At 43.0% G+C, this 20,141-nt stretch overlaps 1 long non-coding RNA gene across 4 annotated transcripts; it reads right to left on the reverse strand.

Moving 5' to 3' along the window:
- Positions 1-1,265: 1,265 nt before the first annotated feature.
- LOC123649151 lies at positions 1,266-19,499 on the reverse strand. Of its 4 annotated transcripts, XR_006738881.1 has the most exons (6): positions 19,441-19,499; positions 18,730-18,819; positions 17,361-17,601; positions 2,370-2,813; positions 1,788-1,930; positions 1,266-1,290 (listed from the first exon to the last, which is right to left on the reverse strand). It is a non-coding gene; the product is annotated as an uncharacterized LOC123649151 (long non-coding RNA). The 4 variants fall into 4 exon arrangements; XR_006738882.1 differs by having other exon boundaries at positions 1,788-2,813; positions 17,361-17,597; XR_006738880.1 differs by having other exon boundaries at positions 1,788-2,651.
- Between the last annotated feature and the right edge of the window lie 642 nt (positions 19,500-20,141).

Here is a 20,141-nt window from a genome sequence, read left to right on the forward strand (position 1 = left end):
AATGTTATTCATCAAAATATGGCTGCTATAACATCATGATATTGAACCATTCAATGTATGGTACCATTTACTGTATGTACATGTCTTCTCACTAGCTTAAAACTTATCTAGCATGACTTTGAAAGTACAAAAATGGTAAAAACCAACCAAACGACCAACCAACAGACCCAAGGCAAACATTCAGCTATCTTTTGCTTGAGAGAAAGTCTGAGGCATGAAAGAACCCTCAGGTACCAAGTCTGTTTCCTGAGCTGTAAATTCTCTGATGAGACCAATGAACCTGTCTCTTCTCTCGGGTGGGTTCTGCTGATCCGACAAGATCCTTTCCCTCATCCACTGTCCTTGACTCAGCCTGATCCAATCCTCCCTCTCTATGGCCACAGCCAGTGCCACGGGGTGTCTGGCCCACCAAGGAGAGTGCGGTGGGAAGCTGGCCAGGGCCCTGGTCACCTTTAAGTGCCTGTGCACATCCCACAGGCCTCTCCAATGGGGAGGCTTTGGCAGGTTTTCTTTTTATTTTCCTGAATTCTTTCTCTTCTACTCACCAGAGAGGGCCAGTTTCCCTGGTGACAAAAATCCATAGGCAGTGGTGTTGTATTCCCAGTTCCCTATCTCTAGGCACACTGCCTTCAAGCCAAAGTCCTTGCACAGAAGATTTCTATTTTCCATTTTCTATTAAAACAGCAGGGAGGGAGTCAAATGCACTTCAAATTGCATAATTGTTTACCACTTTGTTCCAAAGATGTGGTAACATTTATTTTTCTAGTAAGTTTGTCAATTTCAGAAGGGCTGGACTGCTCCTATCTTTTGACTGTTTTATCACCTAGGTAGGTGCCCATAAACAAATGCTTCATGAATGAATTTGTTTTCTACTCTGTGACAAACTACAAATTCTAACATGTTGATTCTAATAACGAACAGGACACAAGTCATTTCTAGAAACTTAGGTTGGCATACCTTACTACCCAGATGTAATGCTAGCAAGAAATGGGGACATTTCATTATAATTACAGAGAAATAAGTGATGAACTCTGAGATTGTGGGAAGAACAGGCACTAATATATCTAGTGAATATAATTTTCACAGTATCTCCAGATGTAGGTGTCAGTATCAGAAATGATTGTCACTTTTGCTGGGTGGGACGATGCACATCTGTGATACCAGCTACTGGGGAGGCTGAAGCAGGAGGATCGCTTGAGTCCATGACTTCAAGGCTATAGTGCACTATGATCATGCCTGTGAATAGCCACTGCACTCCAGCCTGGGCAATATTGCGAGACCCCCCGACCTCTAAAAAAAAAAAAAAAAGAATTGACTATCACTTTTGACAAGCTTTTTGTTTTCAGCTAATTTTCTTCTTAAATATAAGATATTTAGGTTTAAAGAACATTTGCTTTCAGAGTGAAGGCCTTCAGTTTCATTAACATATAAAGGTAATTCCATTAATGTCATGAAATCTTCCTTTATAAAGGTCTGAATTCTTACTAAATATAGCAGACTACATTGGATCTGTCAGTAAGTTAAATCTGTTGAACTGAACTGGAGTCTTAAATTTATTTTACCTAAGTTTTAGATGAAAATCTTCTAAATTATTATGCTTAAGGTTATATACTACTATAACTTTCTATTTACCCTATAATTTTATATTCCTTAAATGACTTGAGATTGTATTAAATAGTGACAAATGGCATGCATTATCAAAAGAAACCATAAAGACCATGAATATTTTCAGATCCTACACTATGGGTTGGAAAATATGTAAACCCAGGGAGGATGAATTTCCTTACCCTCAAATAAATTCGTAGGTGTATGACAACATCATCTCCAAAGGTAAAGTTGAGAAATCCAACTACTTGATTGATGAGTAGGCAGCCTGCTGGCACTGAACTCATTCATTCATTTACAAACGAACCAGGCGGGGTGCTGAGCCCTGGAGACCGAGAGGTAAACAAAACAGACCAATTGCCTCCCTGGCAAAGGTTTCTTTGGGCTTGCATTTTAACCGAGAAGACAATGAACAAGTAAACAAATACCTAAGAAAGACTATTCCAGATGCCGCAAAGGGCCTTAAGATAGAGGGTAATGGGTAGGGGTGGGTTTCTGAGGAGATGACGGGAGGAGGTTAGTCCACTGCCAGACTTTATGAGTAGTTCTGCCCGCTTCCTTGCTTTTGGTTGTCTTGGACGAGGAATGGCGGCTGTCATGTTCCATGACCCACTGAGGCAGCCTCCGCCAACCGTTTGCTGCTCCAGACCCTGTAGGCCGGTGTTTCGCAACTTCCCCAGGCCCCTCCCTGGTCCAGGGAAGCCCGTCTCTCCTCGCAGTTTCCCAGCGATCTCCCTCTCCCCCTCTGCCTGTGTTTTACTCACACCCTCCAAGGAACGGCCCCGCGGCCAGCTCTCAGGATGTGGAGAGCTGCAAATAGCACCGACAGCTGCGGCTGGAGGTGGTGGCCGCCCGGAAAGCGAGCCAGCTGCTGCCACCGCAGGAGCCAGGAGCCGAGGCCAGCCGCGGACGCCGGCGGGGCCCTCGACGGGTCAGGCCGACTCCCGGGCGCAAATTACGGCGCGTGTTTCCTCATCCGTGCGCACGCGGTGCCCGCGGGCGGCGGGACTGCCTCGGAGGTAGGTCCGCGCCGGTAATGTCCTCCTCTGTATAAACAGGGACACGGAGGTGAAAGGGGACAGTCAGGCCCTCTGCGTTCTTGGTGCCTGGCCTTTTCCTCACGGTGTCCCCAGTCCTTTCACATTATCTCCTTAACATTTTTATTCGCTTGTGTTTTTCGCCACTCACTTTCTCCTCCAGCCACACTCCTAAGTGTAAAAACGTAAAGCATTACTCATAAAGCATCATTGCGAATGTCTTTAAAGAAGGAAGCCTAAAAAAATAATTAAAACACATCCTTCGGTCTGCCACGCACAGTGGGGGCAGGGATGGGACCCAGGCCTGTGCACGGCCCTGACGTGCTTTCCTCACAGGAAGGTGCAAGAGGCGACACGCGGGAGGCCGAGCGGGAGGGGACGCCGCTTCTCGAAGGGGACCACGCAGTTGCCGGTAGGTGCACATTTGCGACTCTGCACACCCTGGCGGCAATGAGGCGAGGGCAGATTCTCGGCTCTGGGGGCCCACCCTTCCCCGAGGACACGGATTCGCTTCCCCGGGAGCTGCCTGGCGTGGAAAGCTCTGGGCCCTTTCAAGGCCTCAGCGGCTGGTCTGGGCCGGAGAGACTCGGTGTCAGTCGGGAAATGCCCGACAGGGTGTGGGACAGAGCTACCGCGCCTTCCTCCCGTCTGGTGGTGGCTGTGCTGGGTGCGAGTGGCTCCTCTGACGGAGAAAAGCCGCTCTCTGGAGGCCCGAGGGCGGCACAAAGACGGCTGCGGGGGCGATTCCGCTCCGCTGGGCGGCCTGGGCCCTGGGGCAGCTGCTCGGCCGTGCTTGCGCCTCTCTCGCCTTTCGTGAAACGCGAGGCCAGACACAACTGAGAAGTGAGTGTACGGCGGCGTAACTGCACACAGGAAGCGGGCGCAGGTGCCCGTGACATTTCATTGTATTTTCATCTTTCTTTTTGTTTTGTGTTCTGCAACAAAAAGTTTTAATGTTTATAATTTAAATGTGAAGAATTCAGCTGGTATTCAGTAACACATGTTGTTTAAGGGGCCTACCAAGAAAAGAAAACCAACCTTGTTAAACAAACCCATACAGGTTGATGGGTCAACACTGACGATTTTATGAAACAACAAGATTTGCAGTGAATGGAAAGCACAATTATATTCTTACACTTTTTCAATTAAATTTGAAGCACATTTCAGCAAATAGGTATGTTTCCTCCAGGTGCATGTTTGTTCAGGTTTCCTTTGCCTACCAGTGCTTTAAGTCTGCCAGAAACTCCCCTGAGAGAGAAGGAGATCTTAATGCAGAATATTAACTCGTCTGCCTATTATATTCATAAAGCCAGGCCTACCTCTCTCTCAGGGGTGTCAGAAATTGCTATCCTGTGCTATTTGGAGAGGCCTTGGCATCCACAAACAAAGAAAAGTGAAATAAACCAATGCCCCCAAGAGAGAAGATAAGGAAGTTCCAAAGATCTAAAGAAGCACTGAGTTTTAGGTCACTGGTTTTAAAAAATAATTCATGTGCAGACTCTGGAGTCACTGCCATTGTGCTGATTCTCACTGACCACTTGCTAGTTGGGTATCCTTCAGCAAGTATCAACATCCTATGCCTCTATTTCCCCATTTGTCAAATGGGCACGATGATCCTACTGACTTCATAAGGCAGTATGTGTGGGAATTTCATAAAATAATCCATGAAAATGCCTGGCACTCAGTAAGAAATCAGTAGAGAGTTAGCTATTAAATTTTTTTATAACAATAACAAATTATATGATAAATTATTAGCTTATAATAATTACTACTATATTATCATAAAGTTTCACTCATTCTTTCCTCCTTCCCGAACTTTGGCTTCCACCTTAACACAAAACAGAACAATGGCTTCATTACTGTTTGAACTTTATGTCAGTTGTCCCCAAGTTTATCTGAACATTGGAATCATTGGGGGACCGATGCCTGGATTTCACTCCAGAGATTCTGATTGTGTTGTTCTGGGATGTGGGTTGGGCTTTGGAAATTTTAAAAGCTTTCCTGGTTATTTTAATGTACAGCCAAGTTTGGAAACTAATGCTTTTTGGTGTTGTCCTAACCCAAAAGGCAAAAGAAATGTTCATAGTTTAGATCAAATTAAGGCAGTATGTATTTTGAGCTAATAATTTGACTCATTTTGCTGTGCTAGCTACTGAAACCAGCCATACAACCGGTTCAACTATTTTTTTCATTGGATTTATAAGTTGTGACTAATTTGACCAATTAATTCAGTAAAAAGTTTGATTCCTTAAAATCATATAGCCATAGGCTTAAGTAAATCGAATTTGTTGGAAACCAGCTGTGATTCTGGCTATTTTGAACTGTTTAGATGACACATTACCATAGGAGTACACATTATTTAATTTCATTCCATACAGTTACTAAGAAACTGGATATTAAAATTAAAATGCTGATAGTTTTAGATAGATTTGATCAGTTCAGTTCATCCAGTAAAAATTTGATTCCTCAAATTCATAGAGTCACAGCCTAAAGGAAATTGAATTTTGGGGGGAACAGCTAGGTGTTTTGGTGTAATATAGAATATAAATTACTATAGGAGTATGCATTATTTAATTCCATCATGCACATTTGCTAACAAACTGGATGTTAAATCAAAATGTTGTTATTGGAATGAGATTCATGCTGCCTGTGCTTTTGCTCTCATTCCGGGGACTTTTGAAGGCACGTAGGTTGCTACCGGATTTGTGCACCACTGTCTCTGTATTACCAACCAACCTCTTTAAAAAATTAATGAGCATGTTGGTCCCCATGGTGCCTTAGGTCATACTGATCCATCAGATGAATCATGTGTGAGGTAGCACTCTCAGGCTCTACCAACTTCCTGCCAACATTTCCTGTTAGAAGCATGAAATGCTAGATTAGATAAAGGCCCTGACCCTCGTGCCCAGAAGTGCTTCATCTGACCATGGACCTGGGGCAATGTAACTAGTTGGGCAGAGCAAACCTCTGCCATGCATCCACAGTTGCACAAAACAGAATCCAACAACCACTTGTCTCAGTGCATAATATAACAGTTATTAAGTTGAAAATCAGGCAATTATATGTGTATGGGCTACTTTCTTCACCGCAGAACAAATTATTTGTTTATTAGGGTATTAATCTATAAGGGGTAAAGAAATGACATCATTAGAAAATGGAAAACATAAGAAAGGAAATTTTTTAATTTTTTGAGACAGGGTCTCCGTCTGTTGCCCAGGCAGGAGTGCAGTGACATAATCAACTCCTGGCTCAAGTGATACTCCCACCTCAGTCTCCCAAGTAGCTGGGACTACAGGTACTCACCACCACGCCTGGCTAATTTTTTTTTTTTTTTGTAGAGATGGAGTCTCAATATGTTGGACTCAAGCAATCCTTCTGTTTCAGCCTCCCAAAGTGTTGGGTTTATAGGGGCGAGCCACTGTACCCAGCCAGAAAGGAATTTAAAATTTTTCCTTCTGATAGTTTTATGAAAAAAAGGAGTTTGGGTTAAAGATTGGGTTTAAAACAATTAGCTCATGGCAGACAAAAGGATAGAAATGGAACTAGTATTTAGTCAATGCCTATTATGTGCTAGGCTCTTTCTGTACATAATCTCCTTTAATCCTTACAACTCCTCAATATAGACTCAGTCCCAATTCACAGATAGGATTAACTGAGATTGAGGGAGATTAAGTAACTTGTCCAAGGGTACACCATGACAAGTCCCAAAAGTGGGATTTGAACCCGAGTCAGTCTGCCCCAGGCTCCATGATCTATCCACTACATCCCGGGGTGACCAGTCATCCTAGTTTCCCACTGAGGGATTTCCAAAAGGTGGGATTTTGTTTTAAACCATGACAGTCCCAGAAAACCCAGGAGGAGCTGATCACTCTGCTTGGTAACCAGAGGTTACTGCTGAATGAGCCAGCTAGATAGATTCCTGGCCCTAGGTGTGCCTCTGGTGGGAAGGACACGTGGGAGGCCTGGATCTCTCAGTTCGGAAATAATATATCCATCATACCACATTCCCACTGAGAAAGCAAGTTAATGGCACTTCTAGCCAAATTTTTTACTATATCCCTAGATTATGTGAGTCAAGGATCTGCAAACTTTTCTCTTAAAGGGCCATTTCAGTCATGATTTTAGGTTTTCAATTTTGTGAGCTGTGGGGTCTCTATCACAACTACTCGACTCTGTCATTGTAGTGGGAAGCAGCCATTGACAATACAAAAACAAGTGAGTGTGGCTGTACTCCAAGCAGCTTCTAGTTACCAAACTGGAGGCAGGCTGGATTTGGCCCGTGGACAGTTTGCCAAACCCTGATGTAGGTTATTAATAAAGAATTCTTTGCATAGATAATGCATTTTTGAAGAAGAATTATTTCTGGAAGTTACTTTAGTTGGTGTAGGGCCAGTAGGCAGTTGAGAGCTCACTTTTGAACCAGTTGGCCATTCCTACTATTTTCTACTATTTTGGGACTATGGAATTTGACTTTTCTAATCCTACCCAAAAATCACATAGTGTGTGGGTGTGTGAAGACGGCAGTGTGTGATCTCCCATCATAATTTTTTTTCTTTTTTTTCAGATCTAGTCCTGAATCCAGATCATCACAAATTTCTATCCCCTTTCTTGTCTGTAAGGAGATATTAGACACATTCATTTGTCCATTGTTCTTTTCAATCACTTCTTTTGTTTACATATACCATTTAAAAAGTAATTCTCATTACACTCTATATAAACTTAAGATATATCCATTTGCTTCAATATGGCATGTTCTTTATTGTATGCTAGAAAAATACTATGGAAAATTTCTTTCTCTTTTCTTATTAGAGACTGGGTTTTGCTCTGTCACCCAGTGGCATCATCATAGCTCACTGCCCCCTCCAACTTGGGCTCAAATGCTCCTCCTGCCTCAGCCTCCCGAGTAGCTCATTTTTCTATTTTCTGTAGAGATAGGGTTTTGCTCTTGCTCAGGCTGATCTTGAACTCTTGGCTTCAAGCAATCCTCAAGCTCTGCCTCCCAGAGTGCTAGGATTATAGGCGTGAGCCACAGTGCCCAGCCTCATACCATACTTGTTATTGAACTGTTGGTTGGTAAGCTTACAGTTGACTTAGGAGAGAGAAATGGCTTGAACACCTTATGACACTAAAAGAAATTCATTTAAAGAAGATATCACAACAATTAAAAATACATAAATAACACTTAGATAAATGTTTAGTTAATGCATGCATTAAGCAAGGCGCTATTTTGGTTTGATGATAAAATCAGGACCAGCTATTTATCTGATAACATTTCATAACTGTTTAATTTATCAATATAACTCATAGACTTCCATTTTCCAGCCTTATACTTGTAAGAAAGACATTAATATTGAAGATTATAGTGATATCCAGTAGAGGAGAAGACAGTAGTAAATAATTTAGCATCTTTATGTGTCACTTGCTTTCCTAAATTACTTATGAAACAGCAACAAATACTGATGCTATTGGGAAAGGTGACATTGTCCATTTCATTTTTAACAATGGAGCCATTAAAAAAAGAGAGGACAAAAAGAAAGGAGAGAAAGAGAAAGAGAGAGAGAAGGCAGGCTGGGAGTAAGAAACTCCTTATTGTATTTAATACAGATTCTGGTATCTTGAGAAGCTGCATGTTTGGTTTGGCTGAAGGATATCAAAAGCCACTAAGCAAGAGAATGACATTTGTTGTCACCAGAGTAAACAATTTTTATTTCTGTTTTCCATATGCAGGCATATGAGTAAAACATGGCACATTTTCTATTTGTACATTTTGGGAAAACATGCAGCATTATAATCATCATAATATGAAACATATCCCTTATGCTACTAAATGTTTCATCACTGCCTTGGGAGTTTTACAAGAGCAAAGGAGATGGAAATTAGTGATCCTTAGAAGTGTCAGCACTGGTACGGATTCTGATATGGTCCAGACCAAAAAAACCATACCTGAATTGTCTCAGTTATGTGAAAATTTATTTTGCAATCTGTTTCCAGAGCATGTGGTTCAAATATCACAATAACTCATCAAATATAAACTTCGTTGCCAGGAAAATTTTCCTTGAGCCTTGCTGAGATTTTTTTTTCCTCTTATCTCACTAAAGATGGAAATGTCTCCCATTTTCCATAAACTCCATGGATTTTTCCTCTCTGTCCAAAAGAGGAGAGTTTTTGCGGAGGCAGAATGCCAGCCCCCCACCCCAGGCAAACATGATCAAATGCATACATTTTCAGAAAGGTCTTTGTCAAAAGTTCAGATAAATTGAGAGTTCCTTTTATGAATGATCATTTCCCAACACTCTGATAACAGTTATGCCTGCCAGGCAAGATGTTTGCAATAAATTTGTAAGCCTCCATATCTTAAGAAATCAATTGTGGTGTTAAGACTGGAAATAGAGCTCATGCCTACAATCCCAGTGAATCAGGAGGCTGAGGCAAGAAGATTGCTTGAGGCCAGGAGTTCTAGACTAACCTGGGCAAAATAGCAGGACCCGTCTCTACCAAAAATTTAAAAAATTAAGTGAATGTGGTGGTATGCACCTGTAGTCCCAGCTTCTCAGGAGGCTGAGGCAGGAGGATAACTTGAGCCCAAAAGTTCAAGGTTAGAGTGAGCCATAATCACACCCCTGCACTGCAGCCTGGGATACAGTGCAAGACCTTGGCTCACGCCTATAATCCTAGCACTCTGGGAGGCTGAGGTGTGAGGATTGCTTGAGCTAGGAGTTCAAAACAAGCCTGAGCAAGAGGGAGAACCTGATTCTATAAAAAATAGAAAAATTAGCTGGGCATGGTGATGCATGCCTGTAGTCCCAGCTACTTGGGAGGCTGAGGCAAGAGAATCACCTGAGTGAGCCCAGGAGTTTCAGGTTGCAGTGAGCTATGATGATGTCACTGTACTCTAGCCTGGGTGACAAAGACAGACTCTGTCTCAAAAAAGAAAAACAAACAAAAAAGACTGGAAATAGAAGAAATAAGTGAAAATAAGAAATCACTGATAATGTATAATATATAAAGTCTTCAACAGTGCTTGACATAGGTTATGTGCTCAAAAAGTATTATAAATGTTAGCTATTGTAGGCTGGGCGCAGTGGCTCACGCCTATAATCCTAGCACTCTGGGAGGCCGAGGCTGAGGCAGGAGGATTGCTCGAGCTCAGGAGTTCGAGACCAGTCTGAGCAAGAGCGAGACCCCATCTCTACTAAAAAAAAAAAATAGAAAGAAATTAGCTGGATAACTAAAACTATACAGAAAAAATTAGCCGGGCATGGTGGCGCATGCCTGTAGTCCCAGCTACTCAGGAGGCTGAGGCAGAAGGATTGCTTGAGCCCAGGAGTTTGAGGTTGCTGTGAGCTAGGCTGATGCCACGGCACTCTATCCTGGGCAAAAGAGTGAGACTCTGTCTCAAAAAAAAAAAAATAATAAATGTTAGCTATTGTAATTTTATTATTTGGGAATATCCATATTGAATGACCAATGGTATATGTGCATACATATTTATAAATGTGCATATATATTTATGTATATAATAGGTATGTATAAACAGAAGAGTTTAACTTCGCTAATTGCCAAAAATCATCTTTGCTTGTGCGTTAACTCATTGCTGTTTGCTGTTTATTTGTTCTGCACAGAGAGTTAGAAAGGAGAGCACTGGCAGAGGTGTGGAATGGCTCATTTATTTTAGTTCATTATTATTTTATTTTATTATTTGTTTTGTTTTTGAGACAGAGTCTCGCTCTTTTGCCCTGGCTAGGGTGCCGTGGCGTTAGCCTAGCTCACAGCAACCTCAAATTCCTGGGCTTAAGCAATCCTTCTGCCTCAGCCTCCCGAGTAGCTGGGACTACAGGCATGTGCCACCATGCCCGGCTAATTTTTTTCTATATGTATTTTTAGCTGTCCGAATCATTTCTTTCTATTTTCAGTAGAGACGGGGTCTCGCTCTTGCTCAGACTGGTCTTGAACTCCTGAGCTCGAGCGATCCTCCCGCCTTGGCCTTGGCCTCCCAGAGTGCTAGGATTACAGGCGTGTGCCACCGCACCCTGCCCCAAGTATATTTTTTAATGAGGTCTTCAAAATAGGTCATGGGAATTCTAGACACAGCATTTTTAGTGAGAAGTGGTTATTGATGAGTTCAAGAAGTCACTTGTCTCTGATTCTGATGTTCAGAATAGGTGGTCCAGTTGTGCAGATTAGCCCCAAACTACATATGCAGAACCTAAAATGGGGTCTGGCTGGAGGCCCCTCAAAGACAGGATTTGGATCTTCTTTGTTTGTGTATCTCCAGGATCAGGTGCAGCGTTTGTTGTATCATACGTGATCAGTAAAGTTTTTTGGACAACTTAAGGAGAGACTAAGTAAGCAAACTAAATCTCTGGTTCTCCAGGCTTTCTATGGGCATAGAAGAGTACTTTCAAGTGGAGACAGGCATTTGCGTTTTCTGAAGTTGTACCTTCCAAACTTGATGGTCAGGTGGCTACTTTTGTGAATCCAAAAAAACTAACCAACCAACCAAGCAAAAACCAAAAAACCTTTTAAACTTTTCTACTTTCTTTTGGTAGTCATTGCATAGCATTTCCCCATGTATGAAGGAGGATCCTTTCAACTGCAGTGGGTGACTTGGGCATGAGTCCCTGCACCCCGCTAACTCCTCAGAGCTCTATGTGATTCAGGGAGGCTGACCCATTTCTCCTGCTCACTACTGAGGCCAGTCAGCCAGCTGCTTTAGCATAACATGTCTTTTGGACATACCTGTGGCAAAGCCCACTTCCAAGTGTCTTGCTTTAGTAGAGTTGTGTGGTGTATGGTGTTCCCACCAAGAAAAAATTAACGGTTAAGTTTGCTTGCTGAAATTTCAGACAATTTCCTTCTAACGAAGGCCCATGCCTGCCTGTTGTTAGAATCTCAGCTTGACTAAATTTGTCCATTAAGTGGTGACTGTATTTGTCCATTAAGTGGTGGGAGATGCTTACATTAAGGGGTGGAGTATATGCCACTTGAGAGATAGCCCTTCTGACAACCATGTGTTGTAAAACTATTTTGTGCATGTGGCCCGCTAGCGGGAACAGGCATTCCAGTACATAGGATGTGTATGTCAGTACTGTCAAGAGATCACGCATAGGCATGAAATATGTGTATTTTAAGGAAGAAGCAACAGTTGGGAATGCATAAAAGACATAGCCAGGGCACACTCCAGAAGCCTATAATTATACTGGGAACAAAATCTTTCTTTAGGAAGCTCAGTGGTGCTCATTTTTAGAGAGGTCAAACGGCATTTGAAGACATGTTTCTGAGATTTGAACAGCGAGATCTCTTTAGGTAGGCATCAGCCATAAAACATCTTTATGTTGAACACATCTTTCCCAGAGACGTCCAAAAAGAACATGACTTGCCTCATAGGTCTAAAAAGAACACTCTGCTCCCCTTCTTGAAACCTCCTGTGGTGTTGTTCCACTTTGGTTTTGAATTATAGCAAGATGGATATTTTTGTCCCCGTGCCAAGAAAACTGCTTACCATGTACCACGTGTCTTTTACACAGCAGCTACATTTCACAAAAGAAGTATTTTGTAGCTGATTTTTCCTGTAGCATTTTGAAAATTTGCACTGGACTTTGAAACATTCATTTCTTCTGTCCCCAAGGCACCATTCTGAGTTGGTGGGAGGAAAAACATTAACTTCACTTAAGCCTGGGGAGAGGTCAAGCGACATGTCTGGCATCACATGGGGACTTAGAATACCTGCCAGGGCGGCTTCTTAATCAGTCGGAAGGTTGACTATTCAAGCAGCAGGGAGATATTTATTCATTTTGGGTGTCTCTGCTGCCGTGTTTCTCAATGGTTGATATCTAATTTAAGGGGAAAATCCCTTAGTTTTCACTAACTACTGTATGTCAACAAAGTGAAAATAAAAGCTTGTAGAAAATTCCCCTCAGGATAAATCTAGAGTTAGTTATTATTAAGCTAGAAAAGTCTATTCGGGAGGTGTCTCCAGCTTTCAAAGTTGATCTCATGCAGCGGGTCTGTCCTCATGACCACCCCACCCTGCCCCAGAAGGGGCAAGACTTACATGAAGCCCACCCGACATTTGAAATTGTTCTTATGTTTGGGTGGAAGCTGACTTTCCAAATACCTAAGCAGCCACTTTGTCAGTCTTTACACAGATGCTTGTATTATAGAAAAATGTTAGATAGAGAAAGAAGGTAATACAACAGGCAATTTAATGACCATCTTCCACACTCCAGCAGTTTTGAATCCCACCTTTAGGCCAGTGTATGTTATTAATCAACTCATGGCAATCATTGCTTCTAGATTTTTATGTCCCGCTGTGGTTGAAACTTGTATTTTCTTTGAATCAAAACAATAATCTTCAAAGTTAGCTGGACTCTCCTCAGGTTTTTGTACTCTTGTTGGGACATAAAAATTCTCTTTGCCCCTTTGCATGTGAAGCAATCCTAGCGCCCTTAATTATCCTGATCTTTTCCTCTCTCTCTCTCCAGCTGGCTGGATGACTCCTCTCTGAGCCTGCTGGCAGATTCCTGATTATGCTCTCAGGGTAGTTCAGAAATCTACCTCACCAGTAGCCCTCACTTTCTAAAACAAAAACAAAACTACTTAATCACATTCCTCAGACTAACAGGAGGGACTCACTTTCCCTGTTCAGCATGTGTCATTTATATCTTATGTATGAGTACGTGGAGTCATGTGTAGGTTTCTCTAGCCACTTTATAGAGCAAATTAATTTCTAAGCTAGTCTTAGCTGGCCATGGTGGCACTCGCCTGTAGTCCCAGCTTCTGGGGAGGCCAAGGCAGGAGGATCGCTTGAGCCCAGGAGTTTGAGGTTGCAATAAGCTATGATGATGCCACTGTACTCTAGCCTGGAGGACAGAGTGAGACCTTGTCTCAAAAAAAAAAAAAAAAAAATTCTAAGATAGTCAAAAGTTTAGTAATCATAAATTTACTATTAAACTCTTAGGCACCTAATATGGTAATGAAATGAAAACGTCTTCCCAGAAGACTGGCTATGACAAGGATTAGAGAAGTAAATCCCTAGAACTCTTGGCAACACAGTGATTTCTTGTTGCTGAGTTTTGAAGGCTTCCTCTAACTGATGATAATCACAAGCGGGGATCCTACTGGAACTAAAAAGAGGCCTTAAGAAGGAGGCAAACTTTCTTTAAAAGTTGAAGGTAAAAAAAAAGCTGGTAATAGTTTCTAAAGATTGGAGATATGAAAAATTATGGACACTGGCTTCAGTTACTGAAAGGCATGAGCTTGGGCTTTTTGGTCCCCTAATTAAAGTTCTTATTCAAAGAAATGTGTTCAAACACAATCTTTAGCAGCTCAATTTCTAAAATAATTTGATAAAATCAGGAGACCAAACAAACCTACATGTATATGTACTCCAGGAGAGAAATCTTAACACCAGTTACTAAAGCAGGGGCCTGCAGCGGTCCCAGCCAGGTTGTCAAAGGTCTTACTGGAGGGGCATTGGGGAGGAGGATGGAGAATATGGACCGGTCAGGAAGGATGAGAGCCTAAGCATGATAAAAGAGGCAGCACTTTAGAGCAGCCCAGCAAAAACTAGAGTTGGCAAAGCTACTTTTTTTGGTCTGTGAAATTTGCATTTGTTTCATTCCCTTTACCAATGTCACCTGAGCCCCTCCAAGGCACCTCACCTCTGTCATCTCCCCTTTCAACCTATCAGGAGAACACCTCAGTTGTGGTGTGCATTCCAGGTATTTCAATCTCTAAATGTCAGTTCAATGGGAAACATCAGTTAAAACAAAAATGAATTCTCACAAGTTCTATGCGACCAACTACTGTGGCTTTATATAGGCTCCAGTTCAAATTTGTCACCCTTACCCCTCCTCTCCTCTCTATCCACCAAAAAAAAAAAAAAAAAGGAATAGGAATGGAGCTTGTAATTTCTTTTCTTTCAGTTTCTCTAAGTAAAACTTGGGTTCTGGTAGGACTGTTTGTCAATATCCTGATGTCTGAATTCTTGGGTGTTTTTTTTTTTTTCTTTTTTTTGAGACAGTCTTGCTCTGGCTCCCAGGCTGGAGTGCAGTGGCCTCATCATAGCTCACTGCAACCTCCAACTCCTGGGCCAAAGCGATCCACCTGCCTCTCCTGAGTAGCTGGGACTACAGGCACACGCAATGATGACTAACTAATTTTTCTATTTTTTGTAGAGATGGGTCTCGCTCTTGCTCAGGCTGGTCTCAAACTCTCTGACCTCAAGCAATCCGCCCACCTAGGCCTCCCAGAGTGCTGGGATTATGGATGTGAGCCATCATGCCCAGCCCTGCTGTCTAAATTTTTATCCTATCAGAGTAGCCAGATTTTATAGTTTTAAAACTCCAACTGGTCTGATGGATAGTTCCATCTATTTATGGCCACTTTTAATGGCTGCAGATGTACAGATTCAAATTAAGTCCTGATGTGGCAGTTTGAACTTGTGCTCAGCACAGCAACTTACGCACTGGTTAGAGTGACCATCCATGACCCAACATATTGTTATCGTATCTGCCTATTCACCTGTTGCCTTACTGAAGACTGATTTATGTCCAAATCAAATTGTTCATTTTGCATTTCACAGCACAAAGTGAGATGCCTGGTGTTTGAATTTTTTTCCTGAAGAATTGCCATTAATCCAGTTCATGTTCTCAACAGGAAGTAATTCAGACATAGGAAATGATAAAATGTATGCAACTGAGAGCCAAAGATGATAATGGATAGAGGTCAAATATACAAATATACCCATGCAAAAGGATAAAAATAATACATTATGGGGCACTTTCACAAAAAGTTGCCACTTTGGAGTAGAAATTAAAATTATACTTCTTTACCTGAATTTTCAAATATAACTCGCTTTGTAGAATATTTGATATACTGAAACTCCCTGCAATTTTTATTATGAAATTGGATTTGTGTTTCTCTAGAACAAGAATTAGAGCTAGAAAAATACAAAGAGCTCAAAAGGAATGTAGTAAAACCTAAAAAAATCACATAGTTAAAGGTAAGATTATATTTTACTGATAAATTATTAATGATTCTACTTAAAATAAGTTATGGAATATGAATACAAAGTAGTCAGTTATTCTTACATTCTGCATAATAGCTTAAAATGAAAGCCAAAATTAGAACAACAAAAAATGGGACAGGAGAGCCTATTGGCTTCAACAAGCTTTCTCCACAATATTCTGTAAGAAAAGAATATATAATACAAGTTGCATTTTTAGCAGTTAGCCTCTAATCCTACACCTGTAATCCTAGCACTCTGGGAGGCTGGGGCACGAGGATCGCTTGAGGCCAGGAGTTTGAGACCAGCCTAAGCAAGAGCGAAACCACGCCTCTACAAAAAAATAGAAAAATTAGCCAGGGTGGTGGCACATGCCTGTAGTCCCAGCTATTCAGGAGGCTGAGGCAGAAGAATCAATCACTTGAGCCCAGGAGTTTGAGGTTGCAGTGAGCTGTGATGACGCCACTGAACTCTAGCTGGGGCAGCAGAGCAAGACTGTCTCAAAAAAAAAAAAAAAAGGCCAAATCAGGTTTTACAAACTGATCCATGTGGCTTCTGAAATGATAACCATTCAGTTTGTTGAAGAGTTTGCAGCTTGGCTTCCAATGTTAAATTCTACAACTCTAAAATATTACAATCTTTAGGTGGGACGCTGTGGCTCACACCTGCAATCCCAGCACTCTGGGAGGCCAAGGTGGGAGGATTGCTCGAGGTCAGGAGTTCAAGACCAGCAAGATCGAGACCCTGTCTCTACTGAAAATAGAAAGAAATTAGTCAGACAACTAAAAATATATAGAAAAAATTAGCCGGGCATGGTGGCGCATGCCTGTAGTCCTAGCTACTGGGGAGGCTGAGGCACTGAGTCAGAAGGATTGCTTGAGCCCAGGAGTTTGAGGTTGCAGTGCCCTGTGATGATGCCACTGAACTCTAGCTGGGGCAACAGACTGAGACTCTGTCTCAGGAAAAAAAAAAAAGGTAGCCCTTATGGAAGCTTCTGGTTTTGAAAATGAGTGGCTGATCTTGGTGCAAGCCTGGAATAAACACAGATGCTTTGAATCAAAATGCAGTAGGATAAATGAAGAGTTCTCAGACTTACGGAAGAACTCTCTTACAGATAAAATCGCCACCTGAGTAGGGGCTGTAGAGACCAATGTTAAGAAAGAAGTCCACCTGGCAGTAAAACAGCACAGGACTCAGAGAGCAAACAAGATCACAGCAGAGGTCACGGTACAGATAACAACGAACAGACAAGAATTCAAAATAGTTTGTCAAAGTGGCCTGTTTTCCCCAACTGAAAGCTCTGTGTGGGCAGAAATTTTAATGCTGTCGACTACCATATCCTCAGCTTCTGGAATAGTGTCTGCCTTCTAGAAGATGCTCCATAAATATCTGATGACTGAACAGAAGCTATGTTTCAGAAAACAGATTTGTCCAAGGAAATAAAATTCCACAAATATGTAACAAGCACCTAAACAGTACTATGCTAAGTGTCCACAAGTAATGCCGAAGCAACTGTTGTCCAAGACTCTAACATGGCAGGAGAATGCCCGGCGCTAGGTGGGGAGAAGGGATGGTGATGGAATCAAGGAGCATCTTTGGGAAGAAGACAGCATTAGCAATGGGTGGTACTGAATGATGGGTAGTAGGAAAAGCAGGGACTAGAGCCAAATGCTCCTAAGCTCCCTGAGGACAGCAACCGCTTCACCTACCTTTGGATGCCAGGTGCCTCCTTCATTGCATTTCCAGTAGGCGCGCAGTAAGTGTCTGTGAACTGATGAGTAGCCAGTTGGGATCCAGGCAGGGTGTCCTATCAAGCTACGGGATTAGCACGCTGGCCAGGACCAGCCCGCGAATCGGCGGGGCTTCCTTCCTTGTTCTCCGTCTCATCTGCTTGAATGACTATGGCCAGTCCAGCACGGCGCTGTCACAGTGTGGTCTGAGAATTCCTGCCTCAAAATTAAATGTTAAAATGTCGACCGCTGGGCCCCATTTAGGATTTCCAGAATCAAAATCCTGAGTGAGGGACCCAGAAACTGGCATTTTAAGCAAGTATCCCAGTAAGTTTCCTACATAACAAAGTTTCAAGAGAAACAACTATTTTGGGTGGTTACTGTGGGCCAGATTAGGCTTTTACACATAATAATTTAATATTTATAATAATCTAAGGAGGTAGTAGGATTTAATAACTATCTGTGTTTGAGGAAACAAGCTCAGGGACAGCAAATAAATTGCCTAACATTGCATAGCAAGTAACTAGTGGAGATCCAAATTCCTAAGTTTAATTCCTGAGACCACATACTCTCCCATGTCTCATTGCACCTTAGGGAAACACAGAAAGAGCAAACCAAGCCATTGGGTAGAGCTGGTCTTCAGGAAGTGTACAGGGTCAGTTTCTGATTGGTTGAATCTGCCCAAATGAATTTCTGGAAATCAAGATTTGAGGTTTTAACGTATCATACATACTCTAGCGTGTCTAAGTCATTTATGACTTTAATAATCCTTATAATGAGACTGAGCACTGGGTGCAGCGGTTTCGACCAACACTAGAAAACTCACATGTGTGGGGCATACAAGTGCCTCAACACAGTGAAGGCAGGGGTGGGTGGGGAGAACAGCTGGAGAGGTGAGACTGTCATCCCCACACCAAACAACTGCTGGCTCCAGCCAACAGTGCCACCCACCCACGGTGGCCAGGTCTTCTCATATTTCAAAGAGAAGCCAAAAGTCCACCTTTCCACGTGAAACACGATTTTAGAATATTCATAACTAAATCAAAAAGTTTAAAATACACCCTGCAAGCCAAACAAACAGGTCTGGAAGACAAGTTCAGGCCCATAGAACTCCAGCATGCAACCTCTGATCCATCCGGAATATACAAATTCCAGGGCGTTAAGCTACATAAAGTAACTAGTGAAAATGGATTCCTTAGAGTCTGTGCATCCTGCTTACATAAAGTATATCCCCATCACTACTTCTGGTTTCATCAAACATACATCACATCATCTTTTGATTTCATACAGGTGTATCAGGTGTGCCCTGAAAGGCAGATTTTGGTAAATTTTGTGTCTATTAACTTACCATTGTAAGGATGCCTTATTCTGGTTTTGGAGGGATCTTCAATAGGCGCTGGCCAATTTTAAATTTATGATTTCCTGGCCTTTCAGCTTACTGTAAAGAAAATAGAGCAAACTCTGGGAAAGAACTTTTAGTTTTAGTAAGTGCGGTAGTGCGTCTGCTTTACAGTAATTGTGTGTAGAGCTTTTCCGAGGTGGAAATTCCCCCTACCGCAGCGATAAAGCTGCTCTGTTTCAGAGCGATTATCCATGTGTGTGTCTCTCTCACACAAAGACTGGATGTCGTGTGATTTCCCACATAGGATGATAAACGCTCTAAATCAGTAAGTTTAAACAAGTAATTGGGTTTCATCATTGCTATTATTTAATTAGTTTATCATGTCACTTTATGCAGAATGGCTATGGATTAATCAACGAGGTTTTGTTGTTTTTTAACATTTCCACAATCTAAATAGTGCTCAACTCTTCCAGTATTGGCGTGGCTTTAGGGAGTATTTTCTTATCTGTTTTATGACCGTGGTAGAAGGATACCTCCTTCTGTATCTTTACTTTTGCAACGTGTGTTCACGTATTACATGCCATCAGGTGAGGCAACGCCAACCGACCACAGCACAGATCCTCATCAGAGCAAACCACCGCAACGCCACCAGTTTCCCGACGTTAAACACGGTATAGACGCACGACCACCAGTGTGAATGGATGAAAAGGCACTTACAAGGATGACCCGCCAAGATTCCTACTTTCAAGAAGACACAACAAAAAGCCTCCAGGAAGTGAAGCCAGCAGGTTCTAATCTCATTTATTTTCACGGCTGTTTTTTTAATTGCAGTTTTCCACAGTAAAACCAAAGAGCATCAAAGGACTCTGGTGGATTTTTGAGAAGAAAAGTCTCCCCTCTCCCGGAAGCCAGACGAGGCGAGTTCCCGGAGCTGCGCGGCTGCTGGTCTTGGCTGGAGAAGCGGCCCCCGGCGCGGAGCTTTCCGAGCGCGCCGGCCCGTCCCCGCCGCTGTCCCCGCCGCCTCAGGCCGGGCCCGCCTGGCCGGCTCGGGGCCGCCACTCCCCCGCGGCGGCCGGGGCTGGGCGGGGCGGCCTACTGTAGTTAGCTATTTATTTAGCAGTTTCAGGAAAGCTCCGCAGCGCTCGAGAAACCCGAAGACGCCTTCCCTGTCGCAGGGCGCTTCGCCCTCGCCGGTCGTCCCCGGCTTTGGAGAAACTACAGAACTTGCTTAGCGCGCAGGCCCTTCCCCTGCGCCCGCGCGGCCCTCCCGCGGCGCCCGCCGCCCCTCCCCTCCGCTCCCCTCCCCTCCCCTCCCCGCCGCACCGGGCTTTCCACCCCGCCCCTCCCCCTCCCCCACTGCTGTCTCCCACCTCCTCCCCGCCCCTCCTCTCCCCTCCCACCTCCTCGTTCTCCCCCCC

The sequence above is a fragment of the Lemur catta genome, chromosome 13, assembly GCF_020740605.2.
Source record: "Lemur catta isolate mLemCat1 chromosome 13, mLemCat1.pri, whole genome shotgun sequence".
Taxonomy (NCBI): domain Eukaryota; kingdom Metazoa; phylum Chordata; class Mammalia; order Primates; family Lemuridae; genus Lemur; species Lemur catta.